Raw genomic sequence first — 10,145 nt, forward strand, 5'->3', positions numbered from 1 at the left:
AGGACACATTCTGAGACATCAAGGCATCACCAATTTAGTACTGGAGGGGAATACGAGGCTTTAAATTTGTAGAGAGAGACCGAGAGATGAATACAGTAAGGAGCATGAGAGGACAGAAGGTTTGCAGTAGTTATTCGGAGATGAAGAGGCTTGCACAGAATAGAGTATCATAGAGAACTGCATCAAACCAGTCTTCGGATTGAAGACCACAACAGCAACATAACAAGACAAGCAAAATTGAGGGTATGGTCTTAGCATGCACGAGTCTAAATGCGAATAAGGATTTGTTTCTAACCTTAACATTTTCCACCTACAACATTTTATAAACATTAAAACAGCTCTGTGCTAGTCTGGAGCACGCGTCGAATCATACGAATCCAAAGACACCTAGTCAAAAACCACTACTAGAATATTGTGTTACTGCCTGTGTACCTGCTTGACATTAAGTTACGGCGACATGTGTGCTCTTTCTTTGAGTTTTCGTACCATTGCACCATTTTAACCTTCTGGTAAGACTTTATTAAGCTATGTTTAGTTCAGTTTTATTATTTATTTAACATTCTATCGCGCGGTCAAACGATATTATATCAGTTTTTGACTCGGTTTCTGCTTGTTCACCTAATTCGACACGTGCTTCAATCTAGCACAGAGATTTTTAAAACGTTGTAAAAGGAAAAGGTCTCCACGGATCCACATGCATCGATGCTTTCTTCAATCTAGCACAGAACCGTTTTATAATTTTAAAATGTTGTGGAAGCAAAATTTTAACGTTAGTAGCAATTTCTTATTCGTATTTATAATTGTGCATGCTAGGACCATACCCTAATTTGCTTATCTTGTTATCCCTATAGACAACTTGAAGGTTCTCATGAAGGTGAAAGGTGTTGTTAATAAAAGAAGAAATTGCAAACAATACTGTTTTTAATTCCAAGATTATCCTTTCAGTGCCTGTCATCTACATTCTGCATATAAGTTAAAGATTACGCAAAGGGTTTCCCTTTCAGAAATCGCATTTGAAAACTGATTGGTTGTTATGCCTCGTGGAAGAGAAACTTCCACTAACATCTGCCGGAATTCGAAAGCAGCAGAATCGCGACCTGTGGTGACCGTAGTATATCGTACCCCAATATTAACACGTAAATATTAAGATGTTTGGTGAAAATGAGAGTTCATGGAGGCAAAACGACTTTCTTTGCGCGAAACACTATTCATAAAGCCGGCCGCGGTGGCCGAGCGGTTCTAGACGCTTCAGTCCGGAACCTCGCGACTGCTACGGTCGCAGGTTCGAATCGTGCCTCGGGCATGGATGTGTGTGATGTCCTTAGGTTAGTTAGGTTTAAGTAGTTCTAAGTTCTAGGGGACTGATGACCGCAGATGTTAAGTTCCATAGTGCTCAAAGCCATTTGAACGATTCAGAAAATTTAGAGAACTGGGCCTATATGCGGCTGTCTGCGGAACGATTCTACTGGCATGACCGGAAATGTCACAGTCAGTAAAATATGCCGGGGTGTTATACCGCTGTCGGATGGACTTCACTTTGAAGCACAACGTTTCGACCCATCTGCTGAGAACATTTTCAGGGGGGATCGGAGCTTCTTTCAGTGTCGGATTCACACCCTGGCTCGCTACTGACTGCAGCATAATTCCGTTTACGCGTGCTCCTATGCAGCGGAGGCGCACGAGAGGGACCGTCCGCGGCGCGTACGTCACATCACGTGACACTGCAGGTCCTACAAGTGCCAGCAGCCGTCTCTGGCGGCAAGCGAATAATTATTTCAGTCGAGTTTGATAATTTTTGACTGCGTGTTTAAATGCATTCAAGTTCTCGTTAGCTCTTGACAAAATTGAGAACTTTTCAATTAAATACTGATTTTCCGTGGACCCTGCATGGAGCCGAACGTTCCAAAGTGTGGCGGACAAGCCTAGTAGTGTGACGTCACAAGTTCGTTGCAGGGCCCGTACAACTCATTGGCTTTGTGTGCAGTGACGTGACGTCACATTCTTCGAATATCCGGGCGCAATTGGCCGTTGTCGGTTGTCGTAACCCGCTGTTGCTATCATCCCATGTGGAAGACCTGAACACATCTTCTTCAGCACCGGCATCAAGAAATCATTCAGTTTCATGCCCTCCTCTTGCGTAATGAAATTCCTGGTGTGTCTACCAGTCTCTGTGGCATCTCTGTACAGCCTTTCATGGAACACTGAGACCGCCGAACAAAAACCGTAGCGATTCACTCGAAAGTTTCCCTCCGTTTCGTTAAGGATATAACAAACCGCAGAGGAAAAATCTTGCTACAAACCCATCCAGAAAATACAGGATCGCCTAAAACTGGCCAAGGACGCTCTCAAAACTGCAGGAAAAAGGAATTTATGGGATCCGTGTAGTGAGGAGAGGTGTACGTGGATACTACCAAAAATAACAGTCCAAAAACGACTGTAAGAACTCAAGAGAAACTGTAGAAAGCGAGAGGCTAACAGATCAGCTGTTGCCTAATGTGCTTTGCAGCCAGGAGACCAACACATTCATTTTGATAGGACTCAAGTACTGACATCCACAAGTGGATACAATGAAAGGCTGTACAGAGAGGCCATAGAGATTGTTTAACACCCCAGGAAGTTCAATAAGAAGGGACAGAGCGTGAAATTACATGACGTCTGGACCCCGTCTGAAAAATATGTGTATGAATGATCCTCTATGGGGTGAGAGCAACAGTCGCCGACGGCGACAACGCCTATGCGCCGAGATATTCAAAGCACGTGACGTCACGCCACTGCGAGGGCGTGCGTAAAAGGAATTATGCTGCAGTCGTAACGAGCCATGATGTGTACTGGACACTCAAAGAAGCTGCGATGCCTCCTGAAAATATCCCCCGAGATGGGGACGAAATGATGGATGTTAATGTGAAATCCTTCCAAAAGGAATAGTTTAATAATTGTATTTCTACTGAGGCCAACGTACATTTCGAATAAGAACAGCGAAGATCAGAGAAATCAGGTATCTCCCGAAGGTATAGAGACAATTGTTTTTCTCTTCGACAATTTGCTAATGGGACGGGAAAGGAAATGTCTGGCACTGGAACAAAGTACCCTCCGCCATGCAGTGTATGGTGATTTGCGGAGCATGTATATAAATGTAGATACTGTTCTCTCGGTCGTGTAGGGTCGTAGAAGCACGTCAGCACGTCAGCACGTTGGGTCAGGGAATGCGCCCGTTTGCAGTATGATAAATATCCACACGGAGAATGCGACGATGTGTGCGGTGTACTTCTATCAACACGGTGATCGTTGTCGTGGGTTCCCTTGCCTCGGGAACAGGGAGAGAGTCGCGCTGTCTGTGTTGCGCCCAACGACAGCACTGGATCAGGAGTGGCACCAAGTGCTCCTTTCAGACGGGTCCCAGTTCTGTGTACACCATCACGATGGACGTATCGGTATGCGCAGGCTGCAAGGAGAACGAACGTAGGCAAATTGTACTCGTTAGCGCCATCCTGGCCTTGTCTTTGGTGTGGTGGAATGAGGTGCTTTGGGGTACACAATACGAACACCTTTAGTTACCTTTCAACAACATAGCGTAAGACCACGTGTCGCCATTTCTGTCATACCCATCAGGGTGACCATTGCATTTCTTTTTTAGTTTACCTTAATTACATATTAATCCTGCTTACATTTGTCTACTATGAAGGAAATTCTCTACTGTGGAGGTAACACTTCCTATAAACAAGCAAACTCCGTCCGAATAGGCAGAGAAGGGCGAACATTCCCAACGGTAAAGACCGAATCCTTGTCATCTTCTGCCAATAGGCGTCATTTGATGCGAATATGGAGCGGCATGAAGTCAGAATGCCGCTCTCCCGGCTGTTGTCAGTTTTCGTGACTTGGAAGGTAACACTTCTTTATCTTCTGATGAGAGTTTGATATTCGTACTTTCCACTTGACTTTAAAGACTGTAAGTTTAGGAGCATCTTTTTTGATAGGCAACGTAGAACTAAATTAAAAGCAGTACATAAATTTTTGTCTTTTACAGTTCTTCCCAAGTCCCAGTTTAAGTCTTTGCATGGTGCCTCTACCTGGAAGCGGGAGCAATTGAAAAGGACATGAACGGGGGAACCTTCTTCTCCACAACCATAGACTGCTGTGTTACAAATCCCACACAGTGTAGATGTTTGGGATATGGGTCACGACCTGTAGTCAGAAGAGTAATGCTAAACACATTTCCAATTGCATTTTTTAAAACTATTCAACTTGGATACGAAATGAGCAGGTTCCCCACCGTCTCGACGAGGAGATGAACCTATGGAGAAATATTGACAAGAAGAAGAGACAGGACGGTAGAACATGTTTGAATAGCCTCCGTAATACTTCATTACGTGAAGTAGGTGTGCAGCGTAAAGGCTGTAGGGGAAGAAAGAGATTGGAATACACCCAAAAAATAATTAAGAAGGAAGACGCGAGTACTACTCTGAGATGAAGACGTTCGCACAGGAGAGGAATTCGTCGCGGACCGAATCAAACTATTCAAAAGATTAACGACTCTCCACAACTTGTTTGTCCGCCCCCCGGTAGCTGAGTGGTCAGCGCGACAGAATGTCAATCCTAAGGGCTCGAGTTCGATTCCCGGCTGGTTCGGAGATTTTCTCCGCTCAGGGACTGGGTGTTCTGTTGTCCTAATGATCATCATTTCATCCCCATCGACGCGCAAGTCGCCGAAGTGGCGTCAAATCGAAACACTTGCACCCGGCGAACGGTCTACCCGTCACACGACATATACCGGGTGATCAAAAAGTCAGTATAAATTTGAAAACTGAATAAATCACGGAATAATGTAGATAGAGAGGTACAAATTGACACACATGCTTGGAATGACATGGAATTTTATTTGAACCAAAAAAATACAAACGTTCAAAAAATGTCCGACAGATGGTGCTTCATCTGATCAGAATAGCAATAATTAGCATAACAAAGTAAGATAAAGCAAAGGTGATGTTCTTTACAGGAAATGCTCAATTTGTCCACCATCATTCCTCAACAATAGCTGTAGTCGAGGAATAATGTTGTGAACAGCACTGTAAAGCATGTCCGGAGCTATGGTGAGGCATTGGCGTCGGATGTTGTCTTTCAGCATCCCTAGAGATGTCCGTCAATCACGATACACTTGCGACTTCAGGTAAGCCCAAAGCCAATAATCGCACGGACTGAGGTCTGGGGACCTGGGACGCCAAGCATGACGAAAGTGTCGGCTGAGCACACGATCATCACCAATTGAGGCGCGCAAGAGATCTTTCACGCGTCTAGCAATATGAGGTGTTTTGTTGTTGTTGTTCTAATAAAACCCCATGTCATTCCAAGCATGTGTGTCAATTTTTACCTCTCCATATACATTATTCCGTGGTTTATGAAGTTTTCAAATGTATACTGACTTTCTGATCACCCGGTATGTAACTTGTTTAAAGTCATCGACAAATAACCTCCATAGTACTTGCTTACTTGAGGGAGTTGTAGAGGGTAAAACCTTTGGAGGAACACAGAGACTGGAATACGCTCAAAAAATAATTGAGAAGCCGGCCGCGGTGGTCTCGCGGTTGTAGGCGCTCAGTCCGGAACAGCGTGACTGCTACGGTTGCAGGTTCTAATCCTGCCTCGGGCATGGATGTGTGTGATGTCCTTAGGTTAGTTAGGTTTAAGTAGTTCTAAGTTCTAGGGGACTGATGACCACAGATATTAAGTCCCATAGTGCTCAGAGCCTTTTGAACCATTTGAACCAATAATAGAGAACGGTGGGGGCAAGTGCTATTCTGACATGAAGAGAGGAATGCGTGACGACTTATCAAACCATTCAGAAGATCAATGACTCTCTCCCGCCTGCCCCCCTCCTCTACCCCTCAAAAAAACAAAAAAAACCGCTTCGGCAGCATCGACTTCAGGCAAGCCGTATGAGACAGCCAATACGCGACGTTGTCGCTCGGTGCTCTGGCCAGATGAATTACTCGCGGAGAATCGTTGTTGACGTCCCATTCCATTTCTCTTCGTGTGTCATACCTGTCAGAGCAGCAGCGTAGCCGATGACGACTCGGCAAATGAGCGCGCACGATGCCTGCTTTCCGCGGCGGCGGCGGCGGCGGCGGCGGCGGGGGCGGCTTGCAGCGCGGCCCCGGCCGCCCCCGCGCTAATGGCGGCGCTCCCGGGGAGGCGGCCCTGACATAAACGGACAGCCCAATCACTGCTCCCAGCGGGTAAAACGAGCCGCGCGCGCCCTGGGGGTCCCCGGGCCGATACCCGCGCACACCGGCCGCCGCTCTGCTCTGATGACCGCTCAACCAATTTAGCGGAGGAAATTGCGCTGGAAATCAGAGCGCCGGTCGCAAGAGCACGGCACCCCGCGGCCGCCGCCGCCGCCGCCGCCGCACCAGCCCTTCTGGCCGACGCGTCGCACCCGCACACCACACCGCCGCGCTCCGGAACACCGCGGATCTCATCAGGTGGCTGCTTGCTCATCGCAAACGGTACCGCCACAGGCGCAGGCAAAATGCGAAACTGATTTTTCCCTACAGCATACGAGACCACCTTTGAAACGTTTCTTTAGTCCATTCTTCAGAGATAGCGGGGCGTCACGCAGAGGACACTCGTCATCGCGGTCAGAGCCCAAACGCTAGACAACATGCGGCGTGCGACACAAACTAAGTGGACGTACTGACTGACATAAGAGTTTTTAATTTAAAATCAGTTCTCCTGCACAACTTCTTCTATTCCATTGACGAATTTTTTCTAAAACTGCTAGCCAGTTTGCATGAGTAGGAATAAAATGATAATGTGTTCATTAATGTCAACACTAACCAATTATACCTATCCTGTAAACCGACACGTTCCACATTATTTCGATAAAAGTTTCGTTCAAATGATCTATTGAACATGTCCCTAGCTAACTACTCTCATATAGGCTAATATGATACCAACCACTGTTGCTACTGTTATGCTACAACCTCCATGGCAATTCAGAGGAATAGTACACTACCGGCCATTAAAATTGCTACACCACGAAGATGACTTGCTATAGACGCGAAATTTAACCGACAGGAAGTAGATGCTGTGATTTGCAAACGATTAGGTTTTCAGAGCATTCACACAAAGTTGGCGCCGGTGGCGACACCTACAACGTGCTGACATGAGGAAAGTTTCCAACCGATTTCTCATACACAAACAGCAGTCGACCGGCGTTGCCTGGTGAAACGTTGTTGTGATGCCTCGTGTAAGGAGGAGAAATGCGTACCATCACGTTTCCGACTTTGATAAAGGTCGGATTGTAGCCTATCGCCATTGCGGTTTATCGTATCGCGACATTGCTGCACGCGTTGGCCGAGATCCAATGACTGTTAGTAGAATATGGAATCGGTGGGTTCAGGAGGCTAATACGGAACGCCGTGCTGGATCCCAACGGCCTCATATCACTAGCAGTCGAGATGACAGGCATCTTAACCGCATGGCTGTAACGGATCGTGCAGCCACGTCTCGATCCCCGAGTCAACAGATGGGGTCGTTTGCAAGACAACAACCATCCGTACGAACAGTTCGAAAACGTTTGCAGCAGCATGGACTATCAGCTCGGAGACCACGGCTGCGGTTACCCTTGACGCTGCATCACAGACAGGAGCGGCCGGCCGCGGTGGTCTCGCGGTTCTAGGCGCGCAGTCCGGAACCGTGCCACTGCTACGGTCGCAGGTTCGAATACTGTCTCGGGCATGGATGTGTGTGATATCCTTAGGTTAGTTAGGTTTAAGTAGTTCTAAGTTCTAGGGGACTTATGACCACATCTGTTAAATCCCATAGTGCTCAGAGCCATTTGAACCATTTGAACAGACAGGAGCGCCTGCGATGGTGTACTCAACGACGAACCTGGGTGTACGAATGACAAAACTTTTTTTTTTCGGATAAATCCAGGTTCTGTTTACTGCACCATGATGGTCGCATCCGTGTTTGGCGACATCGCGGTGAACGCACATTGGAAGCGTGTATTCGTCATCGCCATACTGACGTTTCTCCCGGCGTGATGGTACGGGGTGCCATTGGTTACACGTCTCGGTCACCTCTTGTTCGCATTGACGGCACTATGTACAGTGGACGTTGCATTTCAGATGTGTTACGACCCGTTGCTCTGCCCTTCACTCGATCCCTGCGAAACCCTCCATTTCAGCAGGAAAATGCACGACCGCATATTGCAGGTCCTGTACGCGCCTTTCTGGATACAGAAAATGTTCGAGTGCTGCCCTGGCCAGGACATTCTCCAGCTCTCTCACCAATTGAAAACGTCTGGTCAACGGTGGCCGAGCAAATGGCTCGTCACAATACGCCAGTCACTACTCTTGATGGAATGTGGTATCGTGCTGCATGGGCAACTGTGCCTTTACACGCCATCCAAGCTCTGTTTGGCTCAATGCCCAGGGCGTATCAAGGGCGTTATTACGACCAGAGATGGTTGTTCTGGGTACTGATTTCTCAGGATCTATGCCCCCAAACTGCGAGAAAATGTAATCACATATCAGTTCTAGTATGATATATTTGTCCAATGAATACCCGTTTATCATCTGCATTTCTTCTTGGTGTATCAATTTTAATGGCCAGTAGTGTATAAGTAATTCACGGTTAAGATCGAATGTGACAAACTTTCGAAGTACCGTCAGAGGAATACGGCCCACCACTGGCTCCCTAAGGCTGCCACCGACGCGCAGCATCAGCATCCGTCATACCTGGCGTAAGATGTGGACCAGCGGCTAGCCGTTCTTGGTGCCGACCGCAAAGATTTCGCCGCCTCTGCGACGGCGAGGTCGGCCAAACATCCAGCGGTACGTGTTTTTCCTACAGCGATCACTGCGCCGCGTACCTACACGCAACGCCGGAGCAAAACAGGCGTCGAAGCAGCGGTGTACGCGCCCGCGAGATGTGGTTGCTTTCCAGTGAAAGTGTACACTTCCCCACATTTGCGCGTCGTATAAAGTGCGACAAGAACTGTGCTGTAGCATTTTATCTGACGTGACAGACAGCTGCAAACTGTTTTTGAGTCGTCTGACTCCTTGGCGTTTCGATGTGGCCCACACGACTTGCTCTCCTGTGCTGACCTTCTCATCTCGTAATATAATTTCAATCGAGGTGGGAAGTACTGCGATGTAGCTTCATCCAAGTCGATGAACAGACGTAAACAGGTAATCATATTTGAATATGGGCTCTATTGGCGGAAACTGATGTCCCAAAAAAACACCGATAAACTTTAGGCACAGGTTTCTTACACTAAAACAAGAAAAAGTTTAACAGAGACTAGCTCTTGTTCATCTCCGATACTATAAAACACATCTCTTCTGTTGCAAGCTCTTTACTTTTCGTGTCTTGGGAGGAGGTAGAATGGACCAAAACAAGAAAAAAATCCATAGTAAACATGGGCTCTAGAACGCATACCGCAAGAGCTATGGACACTTGTTCAGCAGAAGAGATGTGTTCCACGCTATCGAAGATGAACGAGTGCTCATAGCTCTTAAACTATGCATTTTAGATCCGACGTTTACTTGACATTTTTTCCTTGTTTTAGTCAATATTGCCAACGGCCTTGCCGCAGTGGTACCACCGGTTCCCGTCAGATCACCGAAGTTAAGCGCTGTCGGACTGGGCTAGCACTTGGATGGGTGACCATCCGGTCTGCCCAGCGCTGTTGGCAAGCGGGATGTACTAAGTCCTTGTGAGGCAAACTGAGGAGCTACTTGATTGAGAAGTAGCGGCTCCGGTCTCGTAAACTGACACATGACCGGGAGAGCGGTGTGCTGACCACATGCCCCTCCATATCCGCATCCAGCGACGCCTGTGGGCTGAGGATGACGCGGCGGCCAGTTGGTACCGTTGGTCCTTCATGGCCTGTGCGGGAGGAGTTTAGTTTTTAGTTTTTTTTAGTCAATATTTCCTCCTCCCAAAATACGGAAAGCAAAAACCTTACAGTAGAAGAGATCTGTTTCACAGTATCGAAGATGAACAAGTGCCATACCTCTTAAGGTATGTATTATAGAACCCGTGTTTACTCGACATTTTATGCTTATTCTGTATAAGGAACCTGGCACTTAAGTTTGTCGTGTTTTTTTTTTTTTTTTTTGACATCCTGCATATTATGTCCT

General features: G+C 47.1%; 1 pseudogene; it reads left to right on the forward strand.

The window, feature by feature from the left end:
* Positions 1 to 9,579: 9,579 nt before the first annotated feature.
* On the forward strand, positions 9,580 to 9,697 carry LOC126164119 (5S ribosomal RNA; annotated as a pseudogene).
* Positions 9,698 to 10,145: the final 448 nt, after the last annotated feature.

Source organism: Schistocerca cancellata, chromosome 2 (assembly GCF_023864275.1).
Source record: "Schistocerca cancellata isolate TAMUIC-IGC-003103 chromosome 2, iqSchCanc2.1, whole genome shotgun sequence".
Lineage (NCBI taxonomy): Eukaryota > Metazoa > Arthropoda > Insecta > Orthoptera > Acrididae > Schistocerca > Schistocerca cancellata.